Consider the following 14,585-nt stretch of genomic DNA (forward strand, 5'->3'; position numbering starts at 1 on the left):
GGTTTCACCATATTTGTCAGGCTTGTCACGAACTCCTGACCTCAAATGATCTGCCCACCTCGGCCTCCCAAAGTGCTGTGATTATAGGCATGCACCACCATGACCGGCCTATTTCAACAATTAAAAAAAATATATCCATTGTCTCCAACTGGCCTTCCTTCAAACTGCTTTTTCTGTTTCATGTTTCTAATTGTCTCCCTTGTCTCTTTAATAATTTTATTTCACATGTTTTACATTCTTGTTCTATCTGGTTATTTAGGGGAAAACTCTTAAACTATGTTTTTCCTCTGCTCTCACACTACAACAATCATCAATATAGAAGAAAACTTTTAGGACCAAATGTGGGTTTTTTTCCCACACACCCAGCAGTGGACAAGAGCTGAGCACCCTCAAATTCAATTCCAACACTATCTACCTAGAGATAGCATCAGAACTTAGAGGTGAGGGCTCAGTTCCCAAGACTGCCCCTTTCCACCACCAGACACAAGTTGCAAGTCCAGGCCTACATAGCTTCTGATTGACCAGGTTCAAGTTGGGGTTCCCATGACCCCTTCTTTGGGTTCAATTAATTTGCTCAAGTGGCTCACAGAACTCAGGAAAACACTTACTTATGTTTACCAGTTTATTGTAAAGGGTATTACAAGGGATATAGAGAAGAAATGCACAGGGCAAAGTATGGACAGGAGTGAAGAGCTTCCATGCCCTCCCTGGCCACACCACCCTCCAGGAACCTCTGCGTGTCCAGCTAACTGGAAGCTTTCTGAACCCTGTCCTCTTGGGTTTTTGTGGAGGCTTCATTATGCAGGCATGATTGATTAAACCTTGGCCACTGGTGATCAACTTGACCTTCAGCCTCTCTCATCTCCCACTTTAGGGGATGGTGCTGAAAGTCCCAACCCTCTAATCATGCTTTGCTCTTCCTCTTAGGTAACCAGATCCATTCTGAAGCTGTGAGTCAACATTAGCATACAAAAAGATAGCACTTTAGAGACTCCAAGGATTTTAGGAGTTGTATGTCAGGGAATGGGAAGGAAGACCGAATATATATTTCACAATATCACACTGGTTAATTAATTCTGCTTTCTCTTACATAAATTGTTTGATTTTTGGCTTTTATTTACAATGCTCATGCTTCTCAGGCATCTTATTTTTTCCTTCTGGGAATTAACATTCACTGTGATATACCAGCTACTTTGGCTGATAACATGTACTTAAGGGACAGGCAAAAAGCACAGGCCTCAGCTTATATTCACCTAAATGTATGGAGAAAAAACAGGAATTATGATGTAGAGTCTCTGGTATTGCAATCATTCCCATTTACCTGCCTCTACACACACACATATACCCGGAACCTCTCAGTAAAATCCTGCCAATGCTCATTTTCAAGGCTACCTCATTCTGTTTTAATTACCCAGCCTATAACAGGATACGGGAGGAGAAGGTGCTTAAGGCCAGCTAGACCACATGCACCTGTTGTCACTCACCTTAACTAGGATCTAATACTGCCCTAGCCTTACTCTATCCTCTGGCTAAAGTTGGTGCTGCTGCCTATTTCTCCCACCATGGCCATAAGATAGGCCTATAGAAATGTGGGGCATAGAAAAAAATACAAATAGAAAATGTCAAACTTCCTCAAACTACCATCATCTCTGCATCTGGCTCTTCCCTGTGCAAGGCTAACATTTCTTCCCCAAACTGGAACTCAACTATGTCTGTCTTCCTAAAGATTTCCCACTTTAGGGGTCCATTAACTAGTCTCTTGCTTTTGTCGCATATCCAGAGTTGGGGTCAGAGGAGGGAGTAAGTGTTTTTTGCAATCTTGCTTCACTGGCAGCCAGTCATAAATGATCTAATTTATAACTATTGTGTGGGCCACAAATATTACAGTCATGTTGATCTTGGTGTTGCTCAGATTCACTTCCTTTTACATTGTACTGATTCTATCTCATTCTCTTCCTACTGTGTCAGATTGTCTCTGACTCATTCAGGGATTTATTTGGCATTCCATGCTGGTCTATACAAGGCTAATCATGTTCTTTCTTCCAGGGGAAGTCATCAATCTTTATGGCCACAGTTCACAAAATCTAGTCCTCAACTAGGAGCATCCATCAATCGTATTCATGTTTGTCTCGTTTAAGACTCTGTGTCCTGGGATTTTTTGATTGGCTATGAATTTCCTAAAGTTATGTGTAAAATTTGAGACTATCTGGAGCGGGTCTGTAACTTTCATCAGATATTGAAAGGAATTTGCATTCTTTGAAAAGATAAGAAGTAATAATCCAGTTATTTTCACTCCTATTTGCCATTTTATAAATGTGTTAGCTAGAACTCACGGAGGTGTGGCTCTTCTCTACAAAATGTGGGAACAGATTAGCCATAGGGAGGAGAGAAAGAAGAGGAAGATAATGAAGAGAGGCAGTGTAACCTAAAGGTTAAGAGCATAGACTTAAGCACCAGATTCCCTGTTTTGAATCCTAAAACATCCATTTACTAACTTTGTAGCCTTTGATAAGTTACTTAATCTCAGTTTCTTCATTTGTAAAATGGGAATAATGACAATAATTGTTCATATATCATAGGGTTGTTTTGAAAATTAAAGAATGTTAAAAAATAAAAAGCACTTAGAATGGTATCTTGCACAAGTATGTGACTGGTATTTTTATTATTACTAAATCTGCAAGGTTTCTAACTTAGGGGACTGAGTGGATAGTAATGCCATGAATATTCATCTAGGTATCCTGTATAGGCCTACTCCAGTGCCTTGCACATCAGAGGAATTTCATAAAGTGTTATTGAATGGAACAAAACTGGATCTCTATGTTGAGCTTTTAAAAGCTCATTCCTATCTTCTTACTCAACTTGCCTACTTCCTTCTAGCTTACTCTGTCTACTATACCACACTCCATTGAATCTATTAAAAACCAGAAAGGTGTAATTTGTAATATTTACACAATTAGTTACAGTAAAAAAAAAAAAAATACACGTGAAATAACATTAATTTAGAAGTATTGCTTCCCCTAGACCCCAGTCTTACACTTCATGAAATACTTTGATTCAAACTCTTTCTGAACAATTCTGACATCAGTGTCTCTGTCATTTTGGGGGCCACTTTCTGACCTGCCACATACAGTGTTTTAGGGTATATCCTGATATCCATTTAAGTTGCATGAGAATCCAAACTATTTGAATCTGTGTTTGATACTGTCACTAGAAATTTTATCCTACCCCATAAATATACATTTACATAACCTTAAAAAATTATTTTAAAATTCATTAGGTGAACATTCATTATGTTTATTATGACCTCTTAGAGTGATTCAAAAAGACTTGCATCACGAGCATTCTCTGTTGCCTCCCAGAAATAATTATCTATGTTAAGGATAATCTTCTTTGTCTCTTTTTTTTAAAAACATGAATTCTACCAGATTACTTTATGAGCATTCAAGCTAGTAACAATTATGGTCATTTTAGGGAAATATATCTTTTTCAAGATATTCTGACATTCAAAATTTAGTAACTAAAACAGTGCCCTATAATATTTGGAGGATTTTCAGAAGAATTGAATATGAAGTTTTTTCTGATGGATAATTTTGGGAAAATAATCTCTCTCACCTTATATTTTGGTATATATGGTAATTATTTTTCTTTTATGAGGATAATGGAAACAATTACCTTATTGAGTCATAATGAAGATTAAAGGAGATAATTTAAGTAAGGTCCATTGTACAATGCCCAATACACTGTAAGAGTTCTAACAGGTTAATTACTATTGTCATTAATAAGTAATGTGACACTATATGTAGATATTCCCCTTTATTTCCATAGCAAGTGGGAAAGAAGAAAAAGTGAGCATGGAATTCTTCCCTTCTGCTTTCTCTGTCGTGGATTAGATGTGAGGCTTGTTCTGTCTATACAACCTTCCCCAAAGCTGTCAGAAGATCTCACTGGGGTCTGTAATGCATCATGGATATGACCACCAGTTGCATTTGTCTGCTTGTATCCCATTAGGAAACAATAAACACTGGGTTATTTTCTTACTTATCTTGCCAGATTTAGACAGCTATATTTCTTTAATCACAGCTGCTGTTTGTAGGCAGTTTGGACTTCTCACACAAATTTCAGATCAAAATCCTAAATATGACTTGTTACCATGAAATAGTCTTGCCTCCTTCTAAAAATATGTAGACGTCTTTCTTTTCCTCAGCCCCTTAGGCAAAATTGAGCTAGATAACGGTGACTTCAGAAGTCACTTTTGTTAAGACTTTTCAAAACACAGATAAAGAGAGAAAACAATCTTCAAACCTCCTTGCTAATAACAATAGTAGCAGAGTCATTATTCTAGCGCCTCTGTAGTTTGAAGTTCAAGAGAGAGGGAAAATATCTGTGTCACCCTGTTGGTCTCCCTATCTTTATCCTGAAACTATGAAAAGACTGGCCAATTACAAGAATAAGAATAATGGCAAAGTTGGAATGTTTCCCATAACTGTTATCTTCTTCATCCTATGAATTTAAAGATCAATCTGAAAACAACTTGTGTTGCAGTGTGATTCAAGTAAGTGCAATTATTAGGGTGAATCAGGGAAACCTGACAATGTGATTTCTTGTCACATTAAAGGAAGTGCTATTCTTATAGTTTATAGAATGAAGGGTACTTTAAGGCAATTTGGCTCAAGTTCGGAGAACATTTCACTGTGAGAATGGATTTTAGTTTGACATGGAGAGTAGGCAGACAGATGTGTATCAAATAGCATCTGGAAAAAAAATAGCATCTGCAGCATATGAAAGCTAATTTTTTCGCGACCAGTAAGATATAAATATAGTATGTTTCTCATTTTAAAGTGTCATTTACATCAACCAGAAATGTGATATATTAGAGGAAAAACAATCATAGCCTATAAATAGTTCTGCCGTGGAGTCCTCATCTTTGAGTAGCTGGGCAAGGATGGTGAGGACTCCTTTCTTTGAATAGGAGCTTAAATCCAACTATCTATTGTAACATTTACATTTGATTGTCTTGAAAGCCCATTTTACTCATCGTCCACTCTCCCAAACTTGGCCCCCTTTCTGGATTTCCTGTCTTGGTACGTGACACCATCATCCGATTAATTGAACAGAGCATAAGTCCAGGAATTATTCTGAAACTCTCTCTTCCTCACTTTATTATCCAACTCATTTCTTATTTAACTGTGTACTTTTATTCTGCTTCACTTTGACCATACTGTTCTAAGCCACCATCAGAAGTCACCTGGCTTACTGCAGTGGTCTTGTGTTTTAAAATGTACCTAGGATTTGTTTGAATCAGGTATGGTAGGACATGCAGACATAGAAATGACTGTCATAAAGAAAGACGTTGACATTCACAGATCCCTAGAAAGAGGAGGCTTGGCATGCCATGAAGGAGCATCCCGTGGGGAAACACCAGGGTTGGTCAGGAGGAAGAGGAAATGAGGGGAAGGTGTGGGCAAGAGACTGTTGTAGTGACTGTGGGAAGAAACGGGTGAGGCAGAATAAGGATTGGCTAGTGTAAATAATCTTGGCAGACTCTGGGGTGTTGCACCTATTCCAAGTTGTCTGGTGCCTGGCTGTGGGGTGATGGGGGCCCAGAGTCAAAGAGCTAGAGAAGGAGTTGGTTGGGCGTTATGAGCATTGGGTGGTTGCTTTATGTATGAGAGGTGTACTTGCAGGAGAGTTCTTTACTATCTCTAGAAATTAGCTAGCCTTGGGAGGGACACTCCCTCCAGGATCAGCAAAGCCCCAAATGTGAAAACATCAGAAACACATGATTAATACACCAAATACAGCTTTTAACAGTGTCCTCGAATCCAGTCTTCTTCACCAGAGTGAGAGAGCCTTTAACAATCCAGACATGAAGCCATCACTCTTCATTCCTTAATCCCTCAATATTTGCCTGTTGTTCTTCCTAGAAGGCCCTAAATGATCTCGTCCCTACCTACCTATTGGACTTCATCTTGGACCCTCTTTTGTTCGTGAACTCCAGCCACACTAGCTTGCTTTCGCTTCTTGAAATGTGCTGTCTTCCTCCCTGGGCCTTTACATGTGCGATTATCTCTAAATGGAACATTCTTCCCCACTTCCTCTTCTCCATAGTGGTACCTAACTGCTCTGGAACTCTCAACTTCCTGGGGGAAGTCTTCCCTTTAATCCCCAGACCACGTTATGTCTTAGACCCTGTTTTAGGCTCTCATAGCATTTCATGATCCTCCTTCAGTATACTTATCAGGTTTGTGATAATATACTGATTTTGTGATTAATTTCTGCTGCCAGGGATCCATGAAGGCAGAATTGTGTCCAAGTGACTCATAGTATGTTCCTAATTTCTAGCAGTGTGCTTTAATACACACCAGAGGCTTCAATAAGTTTGTGTTGTGTGAGTGAATAAATGCCAGTCTTGGTTAAGGATATAGACAATATTTTCAACTTAAAGACTGAGTTGGAAAAACAGAAATGGTTTTCCTGAGCCTGTTTTAAAAAATGCTTGAAGTTGATACATAATTGCTCTGAGTGATGTGTTATCAGAAGTGATGGGAGCCATACCAGACTGTCTCTACTGGGCACTGTGTGTCATGGCAATAAGACATCTGACATGATTTGAAACATGAAGGAAATAGATGTTGAAAAAGCATAAATATATGGAAGTTTTTCTCTTCTCAGGATCATCTGAAAATTGCTCTCGGTGGCCGATGGCATGTTTTATGGCTGACTCCACAGGGAACATGAAGAAAAGTTCTTTTTCTGTTGTATATAGAAAGAGAAATTTTGACTTGTTTTTCTTCTAATCATTCTTTGCAAAAATTTAATTATAAAGACATGACACAATTTTAATCTCCAGATGTGTATTTTTAAGAAACGATCTGAAAGAACTAAGCATCTATACACTGGATTAGTTAAAATTCGACTTGAGCTCCTCATACTCTAGAGCGCCCAGATTTCAAATTTTAAGAAAGGCAGAGGATGTAAACTGAGTAACTTAACATAACTAAAGACACAGAACAGAGCTGACAATTCCCTGTCAAGAAGACTCTCCTACTATCCTAACAGGAGACGTCAAAGCTTTTTGCTTTATATCATTTCTAAAGACTGTGTGCATTTTTAAAAACATATATTTTTTAATAACATGGTTCTCTACTTTCTACTTCTCCACTTTTCTCTCTCTAGGGCATATTTTCAGCAATGCAAAAATTCGGTCAGATGAATTGACGCAATTAACTAGATGAGATGTTGCAGCTAGACAGTCATGGTGGCTATGGCATATATGTGATCTGCAGAATACTGTTGTTTGCCCTGCAAAAGGCTTAAAGTTGTTGCTTTTTTAAAAAATATTTTGCAACATTTAAAAATTAAGAGGCTACACATTAGCATCCATACCTTTTATTGAGAAAAAAGGACACTCTGGGTTCCCTGAGCCCTTAAACAGGAAACACACTTTCCAGTGTGTCAGAGTCCTATATGGACCTTATCACATGTCTACATTACCTGCCTGATCCCTCGAGGCATTTGAGTTTGTGACTCTTAGTATGTAAGATGCTAGCAATTGCATTAATTCTCTGTTTGCTCTGACTATATAGAGGGTGTTTTTGTAGCCTAATCCACATAAATACCACCTTTCTGAAATCCAGAAGATTAGGACAATTTACAATGAGCAGAGTGGGATGACATATCTTCTGGATCACCCCACTGTAAAGATATACTTAATTTCCTTTGACCTTGTTTTCTTAAGGATCTTTAAAATATACTTTTTACAAAATGTCCAGGTATTTCCCTTCCTCTTTGTGATAAAAGAAGAAAAGTTTCTGGGCTACTTGATTCCTAAGATGTAAAAGATAGCATGCAATGATTATAATAAATGTCACCGGGCCATTGCCTAATTTTTTGAATATTCTAAGTACCTTAGTTTGTAAATACCCTAAGTTGTTATAAGAAAAACCATATACAGGCTGGGCACAGCAGCTCATGTGTCAAATTCTAGTATTTTCATGGCCTCTGGGAGCCTCACTATCATATCCATCTGTCTAACCACCTTCCTCCTTCCTCTACTTCTGCTGTTACTTATCTTGCACATTGACCAGCATGGCTACTGCAGCTGATTTCTATAACCTATTTGCTCATTACCTAACATGTATCTGAAATTTCTTCTGTTTCTTTGTTCAAAAATAGAAGGAAGAGATCTGTTTGGCCCAGATTATTCTGTGCATCTCCCTCTCTTTAAATCAAATGTTCACTTCTTTTTTTTTTCCTTTCTAAATGGTCCATATTTATTAGTACTCTAGTCCCAAGTCTACCATATTGGAGGTTTTCTGGAATTCCAGGCTATCTGTTAGATTGTAGGCTTCACAGCCTTGGCTTGTCATACTGGGCCAGGTTTGTGCGGGAGATAGGCCTACAGCTGGACCAGCAAAGGTGCTAAGAGAGGAACCCTGTCCTCCTACCTGGTACTTTGTGGGTGAGAGATACTGGTACAGACAGTGGAAAGAAGAGCTGGATATCTCATTCTCATCAGGAAGATTGTACAGTTCTATGATTTGGAATATGTCATAGGCATCAGAGTATAAAGCAGGAACTGAGGCCACCAGCCTCTCCCACTGAGTATCTTGCATTTGGAAGTCACTTGTGGAACTCTCAGTGAAGGTAGAGTTTCATGCCCGATTGGAAGGGTCTAAGGGCTGAGGTGGAAGGGAGCTGTAGAAATCTGAGACCACAGGAGAAAAAGCATAAGGATTGAGGGATGTTCTGGGGGAGGTGGGCACGTTCTTCTTGGATGAAGGGATCTGGTTTCGTTGCTTTGCTGATTGCTGCTGCTGCTGCTGCTGCTGCTGCTGCTGCTGCTTCAATTTGAATCGCCAGTTCCTGAACCAAACCTTTACTGTTGACTCCGGCAGGTTGAGTTTCAAAGCTAGTTTCTCCTGAAGATTTCTATCTGGGAACATAGTCTGGCTAAACAGAGCTTCTAGCTCTTCATACTGTTGGTGGGAGAATGAAGTACGTTCTTGATGCCTTCTCCATATTGTGGGACTAGCTGGATCCTGTGGTTGTATCACCTTCATGTTGGGATCTTTCCTGTTGATGAAAGGGTCTGGCTGGGGATTCCCTGGGGCCATTCTGTTCATCATGGTGTCTTAAATCTTTCATGAATCCCCTTAGACTAACCATTTTCAGTCCTGCGTGGTGTGTCTCTCTCTGCAAATGCAGTTTCCTTAGTGTGTCCTCATGCCAAATGTTCACTTCTTACCCAATCAATTGTGGTGGGAGGAGTCATGGAGCCCAATCCCCATTCTGCCAAAGTTATGGGTAAAGCAGGAAATAATGGTATAGATGGAAGTTTGGGCAAGGTGATCACACTTGAGTCTAGCTGCAGCTAAAAGATATTTGCCTCTCTAGGGACATAACTGGTGGAGAATGCTGCCCATACAGCCCTGTGGGGGGCTTGAGAAATGAGGGCAATTCAAGAATCCAACTGATGTGGTTGGGATATTTATCCTGCCCAGTTCTTATGTTGAAACGTAATTCCCAGTGCTGGAGGTGGGGCCTGGTGGGAGGTGTTTGGATCATGGGCACAGATTCCTCATGCCTTGGTGCTGTCCTCATGGTACTGAGTTCTCATGAGATCTGGCTGTTTAAAAGTATGTGGCACCTCCCCACCCTCTCTCTCTTGCTCCTGCTCTGGCCATGTGATATGCCTGCTCCTGCTTTACATTTTGCCATGAGCCAAAGCTCCCTGAGGCCTCCCCAGAAGTGAAGCACCATGCTTGTGCAGCCTACAGAACTGTGAGTCAATAGAACCTCTTTTCTTTACAAATTATCCAGTCTCAGGTATTCATTTATAGCAACACAAGTATGGCTTAATACAACAACTTTCAAAGTTTGGACAAGACTTCCATTCATTAGTGGCAAACAGAGCTATAAAATTCAATTGGGGTGATGAACAGTGGGAGCATCTAGGCAAGTAAGATGATGAGTACCCAGGAGAGGTGAAAATCATTGTAGATCCGCAAAGGCTCCTCTGCTGTAGCAAAGTAAACAGCGGCTGAGGGCATGAAAATTCAAAGCTTGGCAATTCAGGTGCTCTTACTGTGACTTAAAGGAGTGCTACTGAAAACCTGATTTGTGGGCTTGATGGAAATGTGCATTTTCAGGCCCAAGTCCAGAACTAATGAATCAGGATCTGTGATGGTGGGATCTTGGCTGTCCAGGTGATTTGGATGCTCCCTGCTGTTTGAGAAGCACTGGTTTAATGGAGAATCTTGCCTACCTAATCGAAGACTTAAAGATGAGGAAGAGAATCTGTCTGGAAGAGGTGTGGGTGGGCTAGTTCCGGGGTTTGAAGATCTTTGAGACAAATGGAAATGTAAAAGCAGCATCCCAGCACTTTTACTGTTTACACATCCCAGTAAACAGTAAAAATGCTGTTTACTCTTGAGAAGATGTTGCTTTAAATAAGAGGCTGAGCTTTTGAAAAAATGAGAACTTTTGGAAAAATACATTGTCTGAGTCCATTTGTGTTTCTATAACAGAATACCTGAGCCTGGGTAATTTATAATGAATAGAAATTTGTTGGCTTATGGTTCTGGAGGCTGGGAAGTCCAAAATCAAGGTGCTGGAATCTGAAAGGGCCTTCTTGCTGCATCAACACATGGAAAAAGGCAGAAGGGCAAAAAGAGAACAAACTCACTTCTGGGAATCCTATTTATAATTGCATTAATCCATTCGTGAAGGCTCTGTCCTCATGACTTAATTCCCTCTTAATGGTCCCATTGCCCAACATGATCACATTGTGGATTAGGTTTCAACCTGTGAATTTTGGAGTGGACATAAACATTCAAACCATAGCACATCTCTTTCATTCTACCCCTGGAACATCTGAACTGACTCATAAGATAAGAAATAATGATGTCCTCCAGTCATACCCATCTATGAGTGAGGTTAAGGACATGGCTCCAAGTGTACAGCCCTATAGATTCAGACTTCGTGGATGCCACACTTATCAGAAAACACTCTATGGGAGCCCCACCCGGGCTGGCCAGCTGTAGCAAATGCTTAAGAGTTTTCTCCCCAACATGAATTCTTATAAAAAGTGTAAAAGTAAGGCTATATTTCTTTATATAGTGGGTGACTATATAAAGTGTAAAATTAAGGCTATATTTCTTTATATAGTGGGTGACTATCAGGAAGACTTTTTGGTTTTCTCCGGTGACCTGGGAATATGTAGATAAATAAGTGTTTCATTCCAAACGTAGATATATTTTTTATCTATAGTGGTTTATCAAGTAGGATGTGATGTTCGTGAACCAGTCTGGGCACTTTCCCTTAAAGCCAGGCTATTTTACAGAATTTTTAAAAAGTTGCTGGTCACCACGCTTCTATTGTACTTCCTTATCTACCTTGCTCCTAAAATAAGTACAAAGGACATTGGGTAATATCCAGCTACCCTTGATATTATGGAAATAGACAAGATGACCCTACTTTATATGATTACATGAAGACCAACCTGAATCAGAGCTTTGCCATTTCTACCAGTTCTAATTATTACAAATATCTTTATCAGTTTTTCAATAACATTCTATCGTGGCTTGGCTAATAAAATTGATGGATTTTGACATATAATATTCATAGACACTAACAGAACTGTTATTATAGCCATAGTTGTGATAAATTGTTTTTGAAGATGCATATTTGAAGGGAGACTGTATGGTGAAATACTATTCTACAAGTCCAGATCCAGATCTGTCTGTAATACAGCCTCAGAAAATATTGATTTTAAATTAAGTATGACATTTAATCTTTTCTATCAAAACAAAAGACCATATAAAAACAAAAAGGAAGATAGAGGTTGGACTTCTGAAAACAAATGAATAAAAAAGTGACAGTAACTCTTAGACAAAATTGGGTGATATTTGGAAAGTAACTTATTCATGAATTAGTGAATTTAGATGTCATCTTTTAGAATATTAGTTTATAAATCTAACTTTTTTTGTAAACAATCTTAGCTGATGAGACAGATTGTGAAGAAAATCAAACTGCATTTATAATGTATCATTTGTGTTTCTTTGTCCTTAGACAATGCTGTGTGTGAGAGGACATCAAATTTCACTATTTTCTCTCCTACATCAAACTGATGGGATCTCAGGGTAGCCACAGACATGGCTAATGGCTGGATCCAGTAGGCCACAATTATCCCCTCAAATCCAGTTGATAGAACTCCAAATAATAAGTTATTTTACATCAAGAAAATATTCAAGAACCATATGAAACATTTCATTCTTTCAGTCAGACAGAGCATCCGATAACTTGCTTTTGGAAATTATGACTATTTGTCACAAGCTCTAATGTGGGCTGTGAGGATCCATTGTTAATAATCCATTATTTTAATTAAGTTGTCTGTAACATATTTGAGGTTGCATGACCCTGGTACAGCATGGTTTAGGCCAAAATCCTTTGTGTCAGACTGAGGGCAGGTGGAGGTATCCTTTTGCAACACTCTTTTTTTTCCTTTTGAGATAGAGTCTTGCTCTGTCATTGAGGCTAGAGTATAATGGTGCAATCATACCTCACTGCAGCCTTGAACTCCTGGGCTCAAGTGATCCTCCCGCCTCAGCTCCCTGAGTAGCTAGTACTATAGACACTCATTACCACACTCAGCTAATTATTTATTTATTTATTGTTCGAGATAAACTTTCACTCTGTCACCCAGGCTGGAGTACAGTGGCCATGAGCACGGCCCACTGCAGCCTCTCTCTCCTGGGCTCAAGTGATCCTCCTGCTTCAGCCTCCTGAGTAGCTGATATTACCGATGTGCACCACCATACCTGGGTGAATTTTTTTTTTAAGTTTTTGTAGAGGTGGGGTCTTGCTATGTGTCCAGGCTGGTCTTGAACTCCTGGGCTCAAGCAATCCTTCCACTTTGGCCTCCCAAAGTTCTGGGATTACTGGCATGAGCCACTGTGCCAACCCAGCTAATTTTTAAAAGTTTTTTTTTGTAGAGATGGGGTCTCATTATGTTGTCCAACCTAGTCTCAAATTCCTGCCCTCAAGTGATCCTCCTACCTCAGCCTCCCAAAACATTGGTATTACAGGTATGAGCCACTCCACTCAGCCTCATTTTCTTTCCCTGATACAGGACATCTAAATATATATCAGAGAACCATATACAAATCTCCAATTATCAATCTGTTAGCACTTGCCAAAAAAATCTGCCCGTTTTCTTGTCATGTTGGTTATACTTAATTAAACTTGATAAAAAATTATTGAGCCTATTCTAAGTGTAAGGCACTATGGAGGATGCAACTATAATAAAATGTATAATATGACAATGACAACTTGATTTTTAGGTCTTTACTGTTTCCAAGGTACTGGCACATTGATCATCTCCTTTGATCTTCTCAATGACTCTTACCCCTTACAGCTAGAAAACTGAGGCCCAGGGGGTCACATGACTCACAGCAATTTACATGGGTCATGGGTGACAGAACTCACAGTAGAACCTACCTCCTGCACCTTCCTAACAGAGTTTTCTCCATTATTCTTATCTGTGCCCAACTTGCAACATAGCAATTGATTTATTGCCATCCATTCTTTATTGATGAACACTGTGTGCTGGAGAACATCAGTGTTCGAAGGATTTCCTGGCTGCTGAGCTGCTCTTAATACTGGACATGAAAGATGCTACCTGCCAAGTAAACCTGACCCAGGCTGTGAGAGGTTTACGACATTAACAGGTGCACATCAAGTCATCATCAATCACTGTAACAGTGCTGCTTTTGTGTTTTTAACCTTGCTCTGAAGTATGATGCCTTTGTTAACACTCAATTTTGAATGGAAGGAAAAGAATATTTCCCTCCTGAAGAGCATGGTCACTTTATAAACTGCATCATAGGACAAGGCAGAACCCACTCCTTCCTTGACTTTGTGTGAAATCCCCTCCCTCAGATTAGAGAGTCTTATCTAATTGCAGCAAATCTCAACATTTGGCTTCTTTTTAGCATTTATTGTATCTGATGAATAAAAATCAAATTATTAATGAGGGACACACAGCCCAGCATTAGTGCTTGAAAAAAAATAGCCATTCTTTTCCAAGATGAGTGGTCAGGTGGATCTGTCTGACCGAAAGATTAAAAGGTTTCAAACCTTGAATTCCACAATACTCTCCTTTTTCACTCCCTTATCTAATCCATCAGCAAGTCCTCATGGCTCTATCTCCAAAATCGATCTCTTCTGCCCATTAGTGTCTCTCCCTCCCCTCACACCCGCTGAATCTAAGCTACCAATACTTCTAGCCTGCCCTTCTCTGGTAGAAGCCCATACCACCTAACAGTTTCCTATTTCTTTTTGCTCTTGTCCCTATGACTGTCCAGCCCCTACACAGTGACCAGAGAAATGTTTTTAAAATTGTAAATCAGGCCACTTCTTGTTTGAAATCTCACTGGTTTCCCATTGACATTAAAATAAAATCTAGACTCCTTACCTTGGCCCTGTCCGCCTCCAGCCCTCGTGGCCTTCACTTCTCCCATGGTGCATGCTGCTGCAGCCACACACGTGTGCAGAATATGTTCAGCTCCTTCTCATCTGTGGTA

General features: G+C 39.6%; 1 pseudogene; it reads right to left on the minus strand.

Annotated features, from left to right (window-relative positions):
• Positions 1-8,276: 8,276 nt before the first annotated feature.
• On the minus strand, positions 8,277-9,188 carry LOC117090882 (annotated as a pseudogene).
• Between the last annotated feature and the right edge of the window lie 5,397 nt (positions 9,189-14,585).

Source organism: Trachypithecus francoisi, unplaced genomic scaffold, assembly GCF_009764315.1.
Source record: "Trachypithecus francoisi isolate TF-2019V2 unplaced genomic scaffold, Tfra_2.0 Lachesis_group11, whole genome shotgun sequence".
Classification (NCBI taxonomy): Eukaryota; Metazoa; Chordata; class Mammalia; order Primates; family Cercopithecidae; genus Trachypithecus; species Trachypithecus francoisi.